Below are 21,308 nucleotides of genomic sequence, written 5' to 3' on the forward strand. Positions count from 1 at the left end.
TAGTTATTATTATTATTTATATAACTATTCATATTATTACTGTTATTGTTATTGTTAGTGTTATTGTTATTATTATTGTTAGTGTTGTTGTTGTTGTTATTATTATTATTATTATTATTATTATTATTAGAGTTAATTATATAATAAGTCCCTGTAGTTTGCACAAAATAACATACTTAGGTACTGTTGGGATTGAACCCTACCAAAGGAACAGATAATAAAAGCCAAAACTGGATCACAGCAGTAGATTCAGAATAAGCAAATGTTTGGTTGCAAGTCTCTCCCCTTGAAAGTGGTTTCACCATCTGCTGACCTCCTATCTGCTGATCATGCAAACTGCTGACCTACAACTGCTGATCAAGACAAAGTCTGATAGAAGAACTAAAGCTTTGCTGCTCAATCTACTGCCATGCTTCAAGCACTGCTGATCATGACAAGTACTGCTGAGATTACAGCAGTGGAATGATGCAGCAGCAGTTTATACTAGTTTATGTAATGAAATGTAATATCAGTAGTTAGCATAGCAGTGCTTGTATAGATCAGAGGTTAGAGTTTGTTAGGAGGTTAGATGTCACTTTTATGGTGACGTCAGCTTTGATGCTCAGTGGTTTGCAAGTGCCTATAAATAGAACAGTACTCTGTACTGTTCTGTTTAGCTCTTTCACCATCTTCTTTCTGCACGAACAAACACTGAGCTCGGGCTGAGGGGGAGTTTGCATATCATACTTGCATTGTAATCAAAGTTTAAAAATAAATTTAATCATTTGATTCCTTGTTGAAAATGTATGATTGAAAGCATTTCTTCTGTTTGATTGTGAAAAGTTTGTTTCCATATAATTTCCGCTGCACTACTGTAACAACTACCACTAAAATCAATAATTAGGACAATAATTAGTCAATAAGAAAACCCTAATTGAGACACCCAAGTAATTCTGCACTAACCCTAAAATTTTCAGAGTGATTGGAATCGGGATCAGGGCCCCTAAAACTCGAGGGGGCCAAACCCTAGTTGATAATTACCTAAAAAATTACGTTGCTTAAAGCTGATTGGCTAATTTTGTTGATTCATGCAAGCTACTCCCGTGCATGGCAAGTCTAGGACCTATAGGTATCCCTTACGGACCGTAAGGGATCAGGCTTACGGTCCGTAAGCAAGGCCAAATTTTGGCTATAAATAGCCGACCTTGGGACTTGCATAGGGGACTTAGAACGACGTAAATAGCTTCTGTGTACGTCGAGATATCACTGTTATATCACAATAAACACACACACAATCACGAGGTGCTGCCGCAATCAGGGTAATAACTCGATCGCTATTACGATTCAACGTCCACTATCCAACGATTGTCCGAGTGCTGCTCAAATTGAGCTTGTACTTTGTTATTCATTGTGATTTCAACAAGAATGTTTGAGTGCTGTTCGAATTCGGACTATGCTCTGTCATTCGTTGTGAATCCATTGAATTGTTAAGTATCGCGCTTGATAATAGTTGTGAGGGTTTAATCTCGTGAATTGACGTAACTGCTGAATTAGTTACTAATCCCGTTTGTGTGTGCATTGTTATTTAAATTAGGTTAAAAGGCTAATCAGTAAAGCTTATACTCTGCTCATAAATCTGCAATGTGAGTCATTCCTCTTTTATAAACTCTTTTCTCACAGTTTGTGAGTCAATTGTTTTACAAAACTCCAAGTTATTTTTCAAAGTTATAATTACAGGGATTAAGTCTATGTAATCACCAAATTACAGCCGGTATGTGGGGTTTTGTATACATTACTTATTTCCCGTCACACTTGGACAAACGGGTGGCCAAGGGGTGATCTGACCACAGTCACAGACACCATTGGACAAATGGGCTAGCCAATGGATGGTCGAATGACAAATACTGTGGGTAGTTGGTTTGATATCAGAAACATTGTAATTCCCCTTAATACTGTAGATTATAACAAATGTGTCGTTTTCAGTAAACTGAATGATTCACTCAGTATTTCCCCGCTGACAAAACCTTTTTCAAACATGTTTCAAGTGATCTGGTATGAGCAAAGAAAAGTGCCGTGGAGCACTCCCAGCTTAGAAAAGTGGCTAAATGTAAATAAATAAATGAACATGTTTTGAAAATAAAGATTTCCCTGAGAAATCACAGTATTGTAAATTTTGGGAATTTATCCCTAAGTTATGAAACGAGCAGTTTAAATTATTAAAAGATCCTGTTTTAAAAAGACTTCCGCTGTCGCCTAAATTAAATACCACGGGATTCCTGTCCCGCGGCTCCTGAAACGGGTCAAACCGGGTCGGGGGCCGTGACAGGAAAAGGTGGTATCAGAGCCACTGTGAATATATGCTTATTAACTGACTAATTGTTAAAAATTACAGTATGGGTAAACAAAAGATTTCTGCTATCTACCGCAAATTAGATAGTACACCCAAAGAACAGGGAACCTCTTCTTCCAAAACTTCCGTCAATGTAGAGGAAGGAATCTTTGTCCGTAAGGCAAATTATGAAAACCCACTTACATCAGAGAAAAGGAATTCAATCCTTAGAAAAGGTCAAGAGAAAAAGAAACCCCAAACCAAGAGAGTGAGGTTTAACCCAGAAATTCAGGAAATTAGCAGTAATCCACCAGGGGAAAATAACTTAGATGAAAAATGGGCAAATCTGTATCTGCTCGCTACTGTAGCAGAAAATACAAATCTTTAAACTCTAAATCTAGAAATAAGTACTTCCTAGTAAATAAATAAATAGATCTGAGTATGTTCTGTTTGCTGTTATGTTGTACAAATTGGTGTGCAATAAAAATGTTTATTTGTTAAGCTTTGTTCCAAAGTTTTAACTTAACATTTTGTGCATTTTGCATATATGCCGTACAGCATGAATGAGATGTCGGAAGCATTTCAGAACCTCAACCTCTATCCTGTGCCAATTGAAGTCTCCCACAACTTCACTGGTTACATTGCTGACATAGAGGAACCTCTGGAATTCCAAGCTCCACCGCTGGAAAAAGCAAAACCTAAAAAGAAGAGAAGATATGTAGGGTGGCGAAAGGTGCGCAGAAGGAAACCTAGGAGAATCCCTAAAATAGAAAACCCTGTGAGTGTGAGCAAGGGAAAAGAAATAGAAACCGGAGAAAGTTCCAAGCCAGCAGAAATAGGGATAGACCTAAAGCAAAAAGGAATAGAGATCGGAGAAAGCTCTAAACAGTCTGAGGAAATCACATTCCAGGACGAAATAGACCGCCTACTGGATAATTGTGATATTCTAGAGCCTATTAACGATAATCTCTTTTCTTATCCTGCTACAGCCCAATTCCCAATAAACCTAGGACCAGCTATTCCAGACCCACTAGTTCACACCCGACCATTAGGCCAAATGGAAGAATGGTGGACCAATGACTGGCAATTCCAAAATATAGTTAATAGTCCCTATAGTTTTCTCCCACAGTTTGATACAGAACCTATCCCTAATCTGCCAATGAGCTATGAAAATTTAGCTGAACTACGTCAGTTTGGTGAAGAACTGATAGGCACCGGGAATAGGATCCGAGAAATAGGGGAGCAGATTTCTTGGAAGTACGACGAGAGGGAGCGTCGTTACTAAAACTGCCAGCAAACCAAAAGATAGGAGGGGTTTGGAGAAGTTTGTTTGTATTATAACTAAAATAGTAAAACTGATTCTGTAAAATGGGCAATAAAACACTGTAAGATAAAAAGTGTGTATTGAAGCAGGTATAATATATAAAACAAAATAGAAGTCGAGGCATCGACAATTTTGACTATGTTTGCATGTTATACTGATCTATGTGTTTATCTGTGATTTTGTAATCAATAATTAGACACTAATAATTTCTATTAATACTAATTAGCAGATGGAAAACGCTAATAGTGAACCAGTTAATGAAGTAAATCAGTCTGAGCAAAATCAGGAAGATCAATATATAACTAGACAAGATATTGAGCACTTTATTGCTCAAGGGATAGCCAATGCTATTCCAGAAATCATGGCTGCTATTCAGAAACCTGCCGAACCACAATTAATTCGTAGTAAACGTATTCCGGAAGATAACGGCAGTAACAGCATAAATGGAGGCGGCAATCATGACGATCATGATCCGCAACAGGCCCCACTCCCTAAGAGAATGAAAGCTGCAACACCTGGTTGCACTTACAAAGAATTTCTTGCCTGTAAACCCGCAGAATTTGCAAGTAATGAGGGGGCAACTGCAACACTGCGTTGGTTAGAGAAAACCGAGGCAGTAATTGCAATAAGTAAATGTGCTGAAGAAGATCAAGTGATGTATGCATCAAACTTGTTCAAAGAAGGGGCGTTAGAATGGTGGAACACGGTGCTACAAGCAAAAGGAAGAAGGGTGGCCTATGCGATGAATTGGGAAGAATTTAAGAGTCTTGTCAAAAGAAAATTCTGTCCCGAATACGAGAAGGAACAAATGGCAAATAAGTTCCTGAGTCATCGTATGCTAGGTGTAGACTGTCGAGGATATACTTCGACATTCTTCGAATATGCGAGAGTGGTACCTTCCCTGGCTTCGCCAGAACCGGTACTTATTTCCCGTTATATTTGGGGATTAATTGGAGAAATCCGTAACGTCGTTAAAGCTGCGAGACCACGCACGATTGACGAAGCTGTGGAATTAGCTAATACCTTAACCGATGAACTAGTCCGCACCAGAGAAGAAGATCGCAAGAAGGAATTGGCTCAGAAGATTACCCAAGGATTTCGCATGGGTAATAATAGCAATAAGTTCAAAAAGAGGGGAACAGGGCAATCCTCATCACCTCCTTTCTGCAGAAATTGCAAAAAGAAACACCATGGACAGTGCAATATATTTTGCAACTTCTGCAAGGCGAAAGGACATCGGGAAGAAGACTGCAGAAGGAAAACAAGAGTTTGTTATAACTGCAGAGAAACGGGACACTTCCAATCTGAATGTCCTAAGTTAGCTAAACCAGCAGACAGTAGAGCTAAAACGACTGAAGGAACTACTAAGAAAAATGCACGAGCATTCCAGCTGACCACTCAAGAAGCCGAACTCATTCCAGACGTGATAGCGGGTACGTTCTTAGTGCATAACGTCTATGCAAAAGTATTATTTGATTCTGGTGCAAACCAAAGTTTCATTAATAATGCATTCTGTCAAGCTCTTAACTTACCTCTAAATACCCTTAGGCAGATCTTTACTGTTGAAATGGCAGATGGAAATTCTGTCAACATAGACAAGGTTTTGCAAGAAGTAAAGATAGAATTGTTAGGTCATAAGTTTTCTGCAAACCTGTTACCTATGAATTTAGCCGGATTCGATGTGGTATTAGGAATGGATTGGTTAATAGCCAACCGTGCTCGAATCCTGTGTGATAAGAATTCCGTAGAAATCCGTACCCCCACAGGAAAAGTAATTCTAATTTCAGGAGATAGACCTCGAAAGCCACTGAAATTCATTTCAGTAATGAAATTGGCTAGTTATTCAAGGAAACAAGAAATGGTGTATATGATTTCTGTAATCATTAACACTAAAAGTAAGGAACTCCAGGACATCCCTATAGTTTCAGAATACCCAGATGTTTTTCCAGAAGAATTACCTGGTTTACCACCTGATAGGGAAGTAGAGTTTAGAATTCATTTAATTCCAGGTACTACACCAATAGCTAAGACACCTTATCGATTAGCACCTACTGAAATGTTAGAATTGAAAAAGCAATTAGATGAATTACTAAGCAAAGGATTTATACAACCTAGTTCATCCCCTTAGGGTGCACCAGTGTTGTTTGTGAAAAAGAAAGATGGATCGATGAGAATGTGTATCGATTATAGGGAATTGAATAAAGTCACAATTAAGAACCGATACCCATTACCTAGGATTGATGATCTTTTTGATCAATTGCAAGGAGCTAGGTATTTCTCTAAGATAGATTTAAGATCTGGATATCACCAACTGAAAGTGCAAGAGGAGGACATACCTAAAACTGCTTTCAGAACTAGGTATGGTCATTATGAGTTTACAGTCATGCCCTTTGGATTAACAAATGCTTCAGCTGCATTTATGGACATGATGAATAGGATCTGTAAACCATACTTGGATAAATTTGTAATCGTGTTCATTGACGATATACTCATTTATTCCAAAAGTCAGGAGGAACATTGTGAGCACTTGCATGCACTCTTAACATTGTTAAGAAAGGAAAAGCTTTATGCCAAATTCTCGAAGTGCGAATTCTGGCTACAAGAAGTGCAATTTTTAGGTCATATGGTAAATCACGAAGGAATTCACGTAGATCCTGCTAAAATAGAAGCAATCACGAATTGGAAAGCCCCACGAACGGTTATGGAAGTTAGAAGTTTTCTAGGATTAGCTGGATATTATAGACGATTTATTAAAGATTTCTCTAGGATAGTTGTACCTTTAACTAAGCTAACCTGTAAAGCCGTTAAGTTTGAATGGGGGATCTAGACAAGAGGAAGCTTTTAGGATTCTAAAGCACAAATTAACGAATGCTCCAATTTTAGCTTTACCCGAAGGAACTGAGGATTTTGAAGTATATTGTGATGCTTCAAAATTAGGATATGGATGTGTGTTGATGCAACGCAAAAAGGTAATTGCGTATGCCTCTAGGCAATTGAAAAAGCACGAAGAAAATTATACGACTCATGACCTAGAATTAGGAGCTATAATTTTTGCTCTTAAAATTTGGAGACATTATCTGTATGGAAGTAAGTTTACTATCTATACGGACCATAAGAGTTTAAGGTATATATTTGGGCAAAAAGAGTTAAATATGAGGCAAAGAAGGTGGATGGAAATCTTAAGTGATTACGACTGTGATATTCAGTATCACGAAGGAAAGGCAAACGTAGTCGCAGACGCCTTAAGTCGTAAATATCATGAAAAGCAAAAGCGAGTCCGTGCTCTTAGGTTAAATCTACAATTAGATTTAATGGAACAAATAAAGAAAATTCAAGAAACGGCAATCAAGGACGATGCCGAAGGAATGAAAGGTTACCTAAAGGAATTAGAACAAGGAAAAGATGGAATTTGGAGATTCCACAAGAAACGAATTTGGGTACCTAAGCAAGAAGAATTAAGAAATAAGATTTTAGAAGAATCTCATAAATCTAGGTATACTGTACATCCAGGAAATAATAAGATGTACCAAGATTTAAGAAATAATTTTTGGTGGATAGGAATGAAAAAGGATATAGCCGAATACGTATCTAAGTGTCTAACCTGTTCACAAGTTAAAGCCGAACATCAGAAACCTTCAGGACTACTACAACAATTAGAAATGCCTGTATGGAAATGGGAACTCATAACAATGGATTTTGTTACTAAGTTACCCAAAACCAGAAAAGGTAATGATGCTATTTGGGTAATTATGGATCGATTAACCAAATCAGCTCATTTTCTACCAATAAAGGAAACCTTTAGCATGGAAAGGTTAGCCAAGTTGTATGTAGATGAAGTAGTATCCTTACATGGAGTCCCACTCTCCATTGTATCGGATAGAGATAGTCGTTTTACTTCCCGTTTCTGGACAAGTTTCCAAGAAGCAATGGGAACTCGACTTAATTTAAGTACCGCATATCATCCTCAAACGGACGGACAAAGTGAAAGGACGATACAAACCCTGGAAGACATGCTCCGAGCATGTGTAATTGACTTTGGTGGTAATTGGGATAGCCATTTACCATTAATTGAATTCTCCTATAACAATAGTTATCATTCGAGCATCGAAGCTGCTCCATTCAAAGCACTGTATGGACGCAAGTGCAGAACTCCCGTTTGTTGGGCAGAGATAGGAGAAAGTCAGTTATCAGGCCTAGAGATTGTGCAAGAAACTACTGACAAAATATCGCAAATCAAGGAAAGACTAAAGACTGCTAGAGATCGTCAGAAGAGCTATGCAGACAATCGCCGCAAGCCGTTAGAATTCCAAGTCGGAGACAAAGTACTATTAAAAGTATCTCCTTGGAAAGGAGTAGTACGATTCGGTAAGAAAGGAAAACTGAGTCCCAGATATGTTGGACCATTCCCAGTGATCCAACGAATAGGACCAGTAGCTTATCGGTTACAACTACCAGAAGAGTTAGCTGGAGTACATGATATGTTTCATGTATCCAATCTCAAGAAATGTTTATCAGACGAATCCCTGGTAGTACCTCTTCAAGATATAGAGGTAAATGAAAAGCTGAAATTCGTAGAGAAACCCTTACAAATAGAAGACCGGAAAATCAAGTTTCTCAAACACAAACGACTAGTGCTAGTAAAAGTCAAATGGGAATCCAAGAGAGGACCAGAATATAGTTGGGAACTAGAATCAGAGATGAAGCGAAAGTACCCTCATCTATTTCAGTAAATCTCGAGGACGAGATTTTTCTCAAGGTGGGGAGGATGTAACAACTACCACTAAAATCAATAATTAGGACAGTAATTAGTCAATAAGAAAACCCTAACTGAGACACCCAAGTAATTCTGCACTAACCCTAAAATTTTCAGAATGATCGGAATCGGGATCAGGGCCCCTAAAACTCGAGGGGGGCAAACCCTAGTTGATAATTATCTAAAAAATTACGTTGCTTAAAGCTGATTGGCTAATTTTGTTGATTCATGCAAGCTACTCCCGTGCATGGCAAGTCTAGGACCTATAGGTATCCCTTATGGACCGTAAGGGATCAGGCTTACGGTCCGTAGCAAGGCCAAATTTTGGCTATAAATAGCCGACCTTGGGACTTGCACAGGGGACTTAGAACGACGTAAATAGCTTCTGTGTACGTCGAGATATCACTGTTATATCACAATAAACACACACACGATCACGAGGTGCTGCCGCAATCAGGGTAATAACTCGATCGCTATTACGATTCAACGTCCGATCGATTATAACTATCCAACGATTGTCCGAGTGCTGCTCAAATTGAGCTTGTACTTTGTTATTCATTGTGATTTCAACTTGAATGTTTGAGTGATGTTCGAATTCGGACTATGCTCTGTCATTCGTTGTGAATCCATTGAATTGTTAAGTGTCGCGCTTGATAATAGTTGTGAGGGTTTAATCTCGTGAATTGACGTAACTGCTGAATTAGTTACTAATCCCGTTTGTGTGTGCATTGTTATTTAAATTAGGTTAAAAGGCTAATCAGTAAAGCTTATACTCTGCTCATAAATCTGCAATGTGAGTCATTCTTCTTTTATAAACTCTTTTCTCACAGTTTGTGAGTCAACTGTTTTACAAAACTCCAAGTTATTTTCCAAAGTTATAATTACAGGGATTAAGTCTATGTAATCACCAAATTACAGCCGGTATGTGGGGTTTTGTATACATTACTTATTTCCCGTCACACTTGGACAAACGGGTGGCCAAGGGGTGATCTGACCACATCACAGACACCATTGGACAAATGGGCTAGCCAATGGATGGTCGAATGACAAATACTGTGGGTAGTTGGTTTGATATCAGAAACATTGTAATTCCCCTTAATACTGTAGATTATAACAAATGTGTCGTTTTCAGTAAACTGAATGATTCACTCAGTATTTCCCCGCTGACAAAACCTTTTTCAAACATGTTTCAGGTGATCTGGTATGAGCAAAGAAAAGTGCCGTGGAGCACTCCCAGCTTAGAAAAGTGGCTCAATGTAAATAAATAAATGAACATGTTATGAAAATAAAGATTTCCCTGAGAAATCACAGTATTGTAAATTTTGGGAATTTATCCCTAAGTTATGAAACGAGCAGTTTAAATTATTAAAAGATCCTGTTTTAAAAAGACTTCCGCTGTCGCCTAAATTAAATACCACGGGATTCCTGTCCCGCGGCTCCTGAAACAGGCCAAACCGGGTCGGGGGCCGTGACAACTACTCTTTCATGTGTTCATCTAATTTCAAACACAAATCACAATCAATCCAAACTCGGATCCTAACAATTGGTATCAGAGCGAGGACAGACAAATTTGATTTAACAATCATTTTGACGTAAATAGTTCAGCTCAAAATTGTTGATACTGATAGTTTGTTTGTTGTGTTGAAAAACAGAGTAAGGGTTAATCACCGATAAAGTTGATTGATCAATACCTGTAAAACAACCAGAAAGATGTCGCAATCACAAGATGATAAAAACAACATTGGCTCTTTGTTTAAACCACCTATGCTGAAAAGAAATGAGTACAACATCTGAGAGCGAACGATGTGTCACATCCTCGCTCAACAAAACACTGGATGTTGGAGGTCTGTCGTTTTCGGTCCTCATGTTCCTATGGTGCCAAGCGCAGAGGACGCCAAAAAGTCCGTTCCTAAACCAACTGAAAATTACACTGAATTGGATTTTCAGAAGTTTGAACTGGACGCCAAAGCATTTAGCATCATAGCCTCTGCACTCCCTAAGGAAATCTATGCTGGATTGTTACATTGTAACAGTGCAAAAGAATTGTGGGATGCATTAAAGGAACAGTTCGGAGGAACGGAGGAGGTTATCGAAAACAATAGGGAAATTCTGAATCAGCAGTATGAAACGTTTTGTCACATCAAAGGGGAGTCACTAACCCAACAATTTGAACGTTTTAGTTGTCTCATCAGTGAACTAAGGCTTGTTAAGGTTACATTTCCAAATGCAACCCAAAATAGCAGGTTCCTTAGATCACTGCCTGAAAAATGGGACACAATTGCTTTTGTCACCAGAAACTCTGCTGAGTTTAAAGATCTGACCCTGACTCAACTCCACGGTAGACTCCTAACTTATGAAAGGGAGTTAAACCAGAAAAGGAGATTGCAAGAGTCTGGAAAGGTTGCTGATGACTATTCATTTGGCAGCACAGCTCTTTTTGGTCAGGAAGAATCTGGTAGCAGCAGTAAGGATCAGAGTTATGATCACTTTATTGACATAACTGCTGGGGATAATTTTAATAACTCTGATTCTCACTCTACAAATTATGCTTTCACTGCAAATGCTGAAAACCAGATGCCAGATAACTTATGCTTTGAACTAAATGATTTGCAGCATTTTGATCCAACTGACTTAGAAGAAATGGACATTTTGCATCAATTGGCCTTGCTTAGTGTAAGAACAAGCAAGTTCTACAAAAGAACAGGGAGAAAATTTCCAGGGCTTCATGGAAATTTGAGGGTTGGGTTGGATAAGTCGAAAATCAAGTGTTACAAGTGTAATAGGCTAGGTCATTTTGCTAGGGAATGCAGGAGTCAAACTACTGGTCCCATAGTTACTCACCCTGGCTCAAATCCTAGACCACAACAACAAAACACTGTGCACTATACCCAATATGCCCCTGCAGCACATGTTAACACTGCTCATTATGCTGCAACCCCTGTGACTGTGCATTATGTTCAAACCACTGTTCCACAAATTCAGTATGTTCAAGCCCCTGTCCCTCAGGCACAAGTGCAACCTGCTGCACCCCAATAAGCTGCTCCAACAGCTACACCACCAGATCAGCAAAGCTTCTTTACACAAGGCTTTGTTGATTGGAGCAGCATGCCTGAAGATCTTAATGATGAAAATTTTGCTCTCTATGCTACTAATGATAATTTTAATGATGAATTTTGTTTGATGGCATTAGAGTCAATACCAGAAGGGGTTGAAACTGAAGGTGAACAGCTAAGTGCTGAAACAGTGGATGAAGTTGCTGAAGCAGTGGTTACAGCAGTTGCTGGTGAACTACTGCTGGGAGAAAATTCAGAAACCCTGATTGAACCACTGACCGACCTTTGGTCACAAGATGACAAAGAGGAAGAAGATTTGAAGAAAGCTGGTGAAGAAGAAGGAAGAGCTGATGAAGATAATGATCATCAATGTGATTGTGCCATGATGGCTGCTGCTAAGGTATCACCTCAAGTTCTTGAAAAACTATGTTCAGACAAATGTATTATTGCATTTGCTAACATCAAAGAGGTAAATGAAAACCTTAGAAATAAAATCCTATCTGATAAGGTCAAATTTGAAAAGTCAGTTAAAGAACTTAGAAACAAATTGGTTGAAAAGGATAAGGAGATCAGCAGCTTAAAAGAAGAACAAAGCGTAACCAAAACTCAACTCCAAACTATGGTAGAAAAATACCAAGTTTGCAAAAAGGAGTTAGAGTCTACCCAGATCACTTGTGAAAGATGGGTAGAATCCTGCAAAGGGTATGAGGTTATGCTTGAGAAACAACTTAAAAGCAATGTCAAGTTTGGTATAGGTCATAGAAAATATGATGATATTGTAAGCACTGCTGCAATACAAGCTGTTTCTCCTGAAATCATACCAACCAACAAAAGTGGCCAAGAAGTTAAAATAACTGATAAACTTGGTAACAAAATTACTCTGGAAAGATCTGTGGGATCCTCAACTTTTGAGGAAATTGAGAAATACCAGTTTAAACCAACATGGTCTGATGAGTGTGATATCCTGGAAAATTTCGAACCAATGGATTTCACAACCACTGATGGTGTAAAAGCTCCAAAAGCAAGAGTCATTCCTATCAAAGATATCCCAATAGTGGTTCAAAACTCTATTGCAAAGGAATCTGAGAAAAGGAAGAAAAGAGAAAAAATTAAAAACCTGTTTTGTGATTTCTGCGAAAAGAAGAATCATCTAACAAAAGATTGTTTTCATCTAAAAGCACATGATCTAAACAAAACAAATGTCATTGCTCCTGTTGAAAGCTGCACCATCTGTGGTAAAAATAACCACAAAACTAAGGATTGTGTGTATCTCAAGAACTTTGATGAAAAGAAGAAAGAGTACACAGCAAAAACATCCTTAAGTTCATCAGCATCATCTGTTAAGTTCACCAAGAAACAACCACCGTTTGTCCCTGTCCAAACTGCTGTCACAAAACAGCTGAACCAAACTTCTGTTCAAAGGGATGTACAAGTGACTGATGCCCCTCCAGCCAATCATTTCAGAAAAGGCAAGGAAAAGGCATCATACCAAAGGATTCCACACGTTTATGAGGCTTACAAAAAGCCCTCTAAACCAAGAGTGAACAGGCATCCTTTCGATTATCAACAGATGATGGGTCAAGACCCCAAACAGTGGTTAGAGAAAAACATTCCCAAAAATGTTCAAACCCCTGAGCTAACCACTGTCCATACAACTGCTTCCATCCCAGACACTGTTGAGACCCCATCCAAAGCCCTGTTGGCTTTGGAGACTTTTATGAACTAATCCTTTTACTTCATGTGCAGGGAGCTTCTGCATGCTTAGATAGTCTTTGTTATGTAGATAGTGGAGGCTCCAGGCACATGACAGGATGTAAAGCCCTTCTTCAAGATTTTAAAACTCATGGAGGGGGTGATATATCCTTTGTTAATAATAGTAAAGGAAAAGTTCTGGGGTCCGGTACAGTAAATTCTGGAAATGTAAAATTTGAAAATGTCAATCTTATAGACAATCTAAAATTCAACCTCCTAAGTGTGTCTCAAATGAGTGATAAAGGGTTTGGCTCATTCTTCACAAAGGATTGTTGTAGGATTGTTGGACCAGAAATGGTTAGTAAGATTGAAGCAATAATCAAGAAAGGCACAACTAAACTTGTTGCTCAAAGAAGTGGCAATGTTTATGTTGTTGACATGTCAAGAGAGTGCCCTAGAGCTGATGCGTGTCTGTTCTCAGCTGCCTCTAACAAAGAGACAGAGCTTTGGCACAGAAGACTAGGGCACACAAATCTCAAAACCATCACTGAAATCTCAAAAAAGGGCCTTGTAAGAGGACTACCACAAAAAATTTTTTCATGTCCTGAGCACTGCATTTCCTATTTAAAAGGAAAACAGCACAAAAGCTCTTTCAAGTCCATTGAAGAGTCCAAAACAACCTAGTGTTTACAAATGTTGTACATGGATTTGTTTGGCCCAGTTCAAGTCATGAGTCTCAAAAAGAAGAGATATTGTCTGGTTATTATTGATGACTTTTCTAGGTTTACATGGACTTTCTTTTTGCACTCAAAAGATGAAACTACAGGCATTTTGCAAGACTTTGTGACACAGGTTGAAAAGCAATTTGACCTTCCAGTAAAAGTCTTCAGGAGTGACAATGGCACAGAATTCAAAAATAAGGAGTTGGATGCCTTCTGTGTGAAGAAAGGGATTGTAAGGCAGTACAGCATCCCTAGAACACCAGAGCAAAATGGGGTTGTTGAAAGGAAAAACAGAACATTAATTGAGGCTGCCAGAACTATGCTTGCAGATTCAGGTTTGCCATTAACTTTTTGGGCAGAGGCAGTAAATACTGCTTGCTATGTCCAAAACAGAGTTTTAATCAACCCCAGGCACAAAAAGACTGCTTATGAAATTCTGTATAAAATCAAACCATTGATCTCTTACTTTAAAGTATTTGGCTGCCCATGTTTTATCTTGAACTTAAAAGATTCCATCTCAAAATTTGCAGCCAAAGTAGATTGTGGTTATCACCTGGGATACTCAACCACTGCTAAGGCCTACAAAGTGTTTAATACACGGACCAAGGCAGTGGAAAAGACTTTGAATGTAAAGTTTAATGAACTTTCATCAATGAAAATCCCATCAAATCCTGCTGATTTGTTTGATCTTGATAAATTCACCTTTGAAAATATTGTTGTCAAGACTAACAGTGCAGGGTCATCAGAGGATTCATCACCAGACTATGGATATGAGATCATCATTCCTCAAAGGTCTGCTTCAAAGGGAAGAGCATCAGGTGTTCAAAACAACTGTCAAAGCTCTACCACTGCTACCTCAATAGTTGTTAACCAAAGTAGCCCCTTAACCCCTGCTTCTATCTCATCAAACACTGCTGACAAAAGTCCTCAAACAGTGGATCAAAGTCAGCAGTCGTTCACACCTTTACCACCAATGCCACCACCTTTTGAAGCCACTGCTGGGTCATCAAAGTCACCAGCAGTGGTTAGCTCAGATGATACATATCTGCAGCCCTCACCTCAAAACGCCATTGTTCCATACCAAGAAGAGCTCATCTTCTTGAAATCTCATCCACCAGATCAAATCATTGGCAACATCAATGAAGGGGTGCTTACAAGAAAGCAATCCCAAAACATTTGTCTTTTTGCTGGCTTCCTATCACTCCATCAGCCAGTCAAGTACCAAGAGGCACTGAAAGACAACAGCTGGGTAGAAGCCATGCAAGAGGAGCTCCAACAGTTCAGAAGACAACTAGTATGGGAGCTTGTACCACTGCCAGAGGAAAATAAAGCCAGGCTTGTGGTTCAAGGTTACAGACAAGAAGAGGGTATTGATTATGATGAAACCTTTGCTCCTGTAGCAAGACTTGAAGCAATCAGACTCTTTCTGGCCTTTGCTGTCAACCACAACATCAAGGTGTATTAAATTGATATCAAATGTGCATTCCTCTATGGTAAGATTCAAGAGGAGGTTTATGTTTGTCAACCTCCAGGTTTTGAGGATCCATTTTATCCAGATCATGTCTATAAGCTAAATAAAGCTTTATATGGCTTGAAACAAGCACCAAGAGCCTGGTATGAAACTCTTTCCACCTTTTTACTTTCCATTGGTTTCACCAGAGGCAGGATTGATAAAACACTGTTTTTAAAATGGAGAGGAAAAGATTTGATGATTGTCCTGATTTATGTGGATGACATCATTTTTGGAAGCACATGTGATAAAATGTGTGAAGAGTTCAGACAACTCATGACAGCTGAGTTTGAAACGAGTGCAATGGGTGAACTCCAGTGCTTTCTTGGTCTCCAAGTAAGGCAGTTGCAAAATGGTACTTTCATCCATCAAGGCAAATATGCCAAAGAACTTTTAAAGAAATTTGATATGGATGATTGTAAGCCATGTAGTACACCCATTGCCACAAATAAATTGGTCATGTCTGAAGAAAAGGATGATTTGGTTGATCAGACCTTATATAAAAGCATGATTGGGTCTTTATTATACCTAACTGCATCTAGACTAGATATCATGTTTGCAACATGTGTCTGTGCAAGATCCCAATCAGCCCCTAGAAAGTCAAACCTTATTGCTGTAAAAAGGATATTCAGATACCTCAAAGGTGCTCCCACACTTGGTATCTGGTATCCAGCTGATGGTAAAATTGAGCTTTCAGGTTTCTCAGATAGTGACTTTGCTGGATGTGATAAAACAAGGAAGTCCACTTCAGGAGGGTGCTAATTCCTAGGCAACTGCTTAGTGTCTTGGCAAAGCAAAAAGCAAGCAGCTGTTTCCACATCCACTGCTGAGGCAGAATATATAGCTGCTGCAAGCTATACAGCCCAACTGCTGTGGCTTCAGAATCAGTTACTGGATTTTGGTATCACTGCCTTGAAGACACCACTCATGTTGGACAGCCAGGCAGTAGAAAATATCATCAAAAATCCAGTTTCCCACTCAACCACCAAACACATCGACATCAGACATCACTTTGTGAGGGATTGCTATGAAAAAGGTTTGATTTCTCTGCATCATGTTCCAACTAAGGATCAGCTGGCAGATGTGCTAACCAAAGCATTAGACACATCCACCTTTGAAAGCTTGATCTCTAGGATTGGCATGCTCAACATGGAATAACAAGCAAAATCCTGTTTTTCTATGAATAAAAGCCTTAAAATGTTTTCAGAAAATCAAAAATCCATCCTTAAAAATAGCTAAAATGAATTTTTCATTAAATTCCTAAAAGTCTGCCATAACCACTGATGGGTTCAAAAGTCTGTGCTACTACAAAAAGTCTGTCCACTACTGAAAGTCATCCCGTGCTCTCATTTTCTTTTGTTAACCACTAATGGTCATAATCAGTGTTGTATCCACTGCTGATCTATCTACTAATAGTGAAAAGCATCCACTGTACTCCATTATCATTACAACTACTGTTTTCACCAGTTGTTTTCACAAACTGTACTGTTCAAAAGTATTGTCCTTCACTTCACCAGGGGATGGCATGCGGACAGTACTTAGTGGTCAGACCTTTTGTAACTGCTGCCACGTCAGCATTCACTTTTCATCCATAAAACCCCCTTTCAAAACCCAAACAGGGTTTCACTGTCAAATTGAATTCTCAAAAGTTCTCTTCTCAAAGCAGTTTCCATCACATTCCATCAATTTTCTTCACATTTTCATCTTCGATTCTCATCTTCAAAATGTCTAAATCGAAATCATCCGCAAAATCTTCCAAAGGGGCCTCTAAAAAGGCTACCTCCACCGAAATCCCACACAAACCATCTCATAATCTACTAGGTCTTCTCACAAAACCCGGTAACATCGATACATTTGATTCCATCCTCGACATGATCAATGCTTCAAAGTACAAAACTTTGTTGACCGCTGATGCACCCATTTACCTGCAAACTCAGAGAGAGTTTTGGAAAAATTGTATCCATGAAAAACAAGGAGAAGATGTCATAGCCATTAACTCTACTCTACAGAAGAAAGCAGTCCGAATAACACCGCAATCCATATCTGAGGTCTTTCAGCTCGCTGATCAGGAAGGTACAGATTCTTTCCCTAAAAACGAGTTAAAAATTGACTTCATTGAGTGAGGGTATACAGACACAATGATGAAGAGGGATACCTTAGAAAAAGGATTCTTCCCTCCTGCAACAAGATTTTTATTCCATACCCTCCTAGTATGTGTTTCAAATAAAACCACTTCTTTTAATGAAATACCACTAAAGATTCAAAACTTGGGATATGCTATTTTACAAGGAGAAAATTTTAACTATTCCAAGGTAATCTTCAATGATTTGGTTAAAAATGTTGAAATAAAATAATTCTTACTGTTTTCGAGATTTTTAAGCTATTATTTTGAGAAAAAATTCAGTAAGAGTGATATTGCGGTAATAAATCAAGGTGACTCTTTTCAAATAAAAAGCTTAACGACTGAAACCTTTACAAGAATGTCAACACATTGCAAAACACAAGCAGAGGTGCCTAAGCAGATTTTAGCAGAAAACACTGCTCCTCAGGTATCTGCTGCTGAGCCCACTGCTTAAGGTGATCATGGTAGCCAAACAACTGCCTTGAAACCCACACCTAAAATCACCAAAAAGCCATAGAAAAAGAAAAATCAAAAACCCCCCAAACCCATCAAAAAGGCAACTCTGGAGGATGAGATACCAGAGCAACTGCCTGTGACTGCACAAAAGTCACAACAAACCACTGCTGCTACTTCCTTACAGCAGTTGGCAAAAATATCTCAACCCATAGCCAACACTCCTCCTGTCTCTTCACAAAAAGAACAGGTTGTACAACACAGGTCACCACACCATGAGGCTCTGGAAGCACTCGTTTCCATCCTCCACAGCCCAATACCCGGGGCAATTCCGCTTTCTAAACCTGCCTTCACATCCCCAATTCCACCAAACACCAAACTGCTGTTGGATGCAATTGATTTGAACCTAGCACAAACCAGTCCTTCTCACTCACCTGTTCATGAGAATATACCTCAACATGAGACTGGGCTTGATGTATCAATCTTTGCTAACCCACCAACACAGCCTGAGGAGGTTACACCCCTTGAGTTACAAGTAACTCTTGGTGGTATTCCAAGTGAAGCAACCACTACAGGGGTTGAACCTACAGGTTTACACTTGGACAGTGGTTACATCCATAAGACTTCCTTGGAGGAAATTCCTTCTATAACACCTCTGTTACCTGCTAGTGAGTTTGTATTAACCACTGGGAACATTAAAAGATTATCAAGTGTTGAAGGAAGAAGACCCCAGTACCAAGAAAAAGGGGCATCAGTTGTTGATGTTTGGAGTACACTCCCTACCTCAACATCTGATAAAACCACTGCTAGTGGGAAATCAGATGAACCCATTTACTTGGGTGATGGTTTAAAGTACCAGGAATTAACGAAACGTGTTGAAAAACTGGACGCATCTGTTGAAGAAATTAAAGAAATGCTGCAACAATTGTTAACAGTTCAAAAGGTACCATCCACTGCTGTTCCACCTCAAACACCTGCTCCACCACCTGCAGATCTTACAAATGAGCTCTGGAACCTTTTTCAACCTTTTCTCCAACAACAGCATCAACTGGCTGAACAGCAACATGCAAAACATGTTCAAGATCTCAAAACTGTAATGGGGTCTAGGTTCAAGGATACTAAAGATGACATCTTGGCTCTCAAGGCCCATTTGTTGACAACAACTGGAACTGCTCCTCCAACTGTGCTTTACATTGATGAACTCCATGCAGATAATGCCAAAAAGGGGGAGAAAGTTAAGGAGTGGATAAAGAAAGGGATTGATAATGGGCTATATCTTGATACAGTAACAGGTGCAATGCTCAGAGAAATTCCCTTGCCAGATGGTAGTAAGAAGGTTGATGTTACCCAGAATGCACTTGATGATGCTGTCATAAGTGTAAAAAGGGATAGAGTGGCAAAGGCCTTGTCAAGGTGGAATGAGGAGAAGAAAGCTTTCATGAAGCTGAATGCGCAGGGTTGTTCTGGTGAAAAGGATGTTCAAAATCCTGCTCCTAAATGAAATCTTACTAAAAAAGTAAGGAAACCCAAATCCACACCATCCAGTCTTCCAAAGCATACTCCAAAACCACTGTCCAAAAGCCACCAACATCAAACCTCCATCCAAACAGTTGCTGAAACTCCTGTTGTATCAACATCTGCTGGTACCTCAGTTGTTACAACAACTGCTCCCACTTCAACACACACCACTTCAACACACACCACTACCACTGCCTTACCACCACCATCAGTTCCTGCCCCAAAGTAGAAGACAGCAGATGTTAAAACATCTGTTGGAATGACAACAGCGGTTGAAACACCAGTTGTTTCAACAACTGTTATTTCAACAACTGTTAGTCAGTCACAAACCACTGCCACTCAAATCACCTCCATTGTTCCACCCAAAACATCATCTGCCTCTCCTAGAATAAAAAGGAGAAGGGTTATCATATCAGATGATGATTCTCCATCACCACCACCAACAGCTTCAAAATCCCAAGCACTTGTCACAATTCCAAAACCCATTCCTCTCTCTTTAGCTCAAATTTAAAAAACCCTTACCTCCTGCAGGTGTTCAATTTCCTCTTGAACTCATAACAGTCAGAGATGAAATTAAGTCTTTCTACTATGAGGATGACCCTGCTAAAACGAGCTTGCCATCGATTGAAGGATATCCCAGACCAACTAATATTGAAGAATACTTGAAAATCAAGGCCAAGCAAGCAGAGGATATCTCAATAAAAAACAAACAAGGGAAATCTGATAGAGAGTATCAACAAAACTATCAGTTTCTACTCACACAGGTCAGAGCTTTGGAACAGTTTGCAAAAAATGTATGTCAGCAAATCTCTGAGAAGGCAGATGAGTCCTTGAGAAAAGACTACATTGAAAACATCATGACCTACAAGACATACAAGGGGGAGAAACACATGTACAGAAACTGGACCATTCCTGAGCTTGAAAAAGAAGTAGCCAGGATTCATGAAATGATCAAGAATAAGGTCAAGCAGACTCCCCCTGAAAAATTCAAAAAGGTTGAAGTTGATAAGGCTTTAGAGCTGAAGAGAATGAAAGAGGAGCTGATAATTGTTGAATATAGGTCAAAGAACTCTGTGTCTAAATGGGGAGAAGCGAGGGTCAGGGCCACCTATAAAAGGTTGGAAGAGCTTAGGAAGAAAGATCCAACAGCTCCACAAAAACCTGATTACTCCAAAGCAGAGGTTTCAAAAGGATTATCAAAGCTGCAACCCAAAAGAACCACTGCTCCTGCTGGTACTGCCATCTACAAAAGAAGGAGACAAAGCCAGTTGAGTGCTGAAACAGTTCAAGATATACTTACTAGAAATGCCATTGTGAAAAAGGGCATTTTGTTAATGTTGAAAGAAGAGTCTGAACTGGAACAATCTGCAAGTACTGCTCAGCCAGTTATGAACAGGCCAGCATCACCAAATTCCTCTACAAATAAAAATCTCCCAAGAAACCCATCAGGCTCAAAAATACTAAAGTGGAAAACTGATAAACAGACCCACGTATTGACATTGCTCAGGACTGATGGAGAAGAGAAGAAACTAACAAGGGAACAAGCTCTTGGCCTGAGTCTTGAAGATTTGCAGGATCTCCTTGATCTTCCTCTTAGCAGGGATGATGATGATACATATGCCTTAACGTTTGAACTGCAATTCAAAGGGCAAATAAGGGAACTGTTGTTGAGGCAATAAAAATCTACAATAATGAAGAGTTTTGGCAATATCTGTTCTAGGGGGAGATTGTTGGGATTGAACCCTACCAAAGGAACAGATAATAAAAGCCAAAACTGGATCACAGCAGTAGATTCAGAATAAGCAGATGTTTGGTTGCAAGTCTCTCCCCTTGAAAGTGGTTTCAACATCTGC

This window comes from Helianthus annuus, chromosome 1 (genome assembly GCF_002127325.2).
Source record: "Helianthus annuus cultivar XRQ/B chromosome 1, HanXRQr2.0-SUNRISE, whole genome shotgun sequence".
In the NCBI taxonomy this organism is placed as follows: Eukaryota; Viridiplantae; Streptophyta; class Magnoliopsida; order Asterales; family Asteraceae; genus Helianthus; species Helianthus annuus.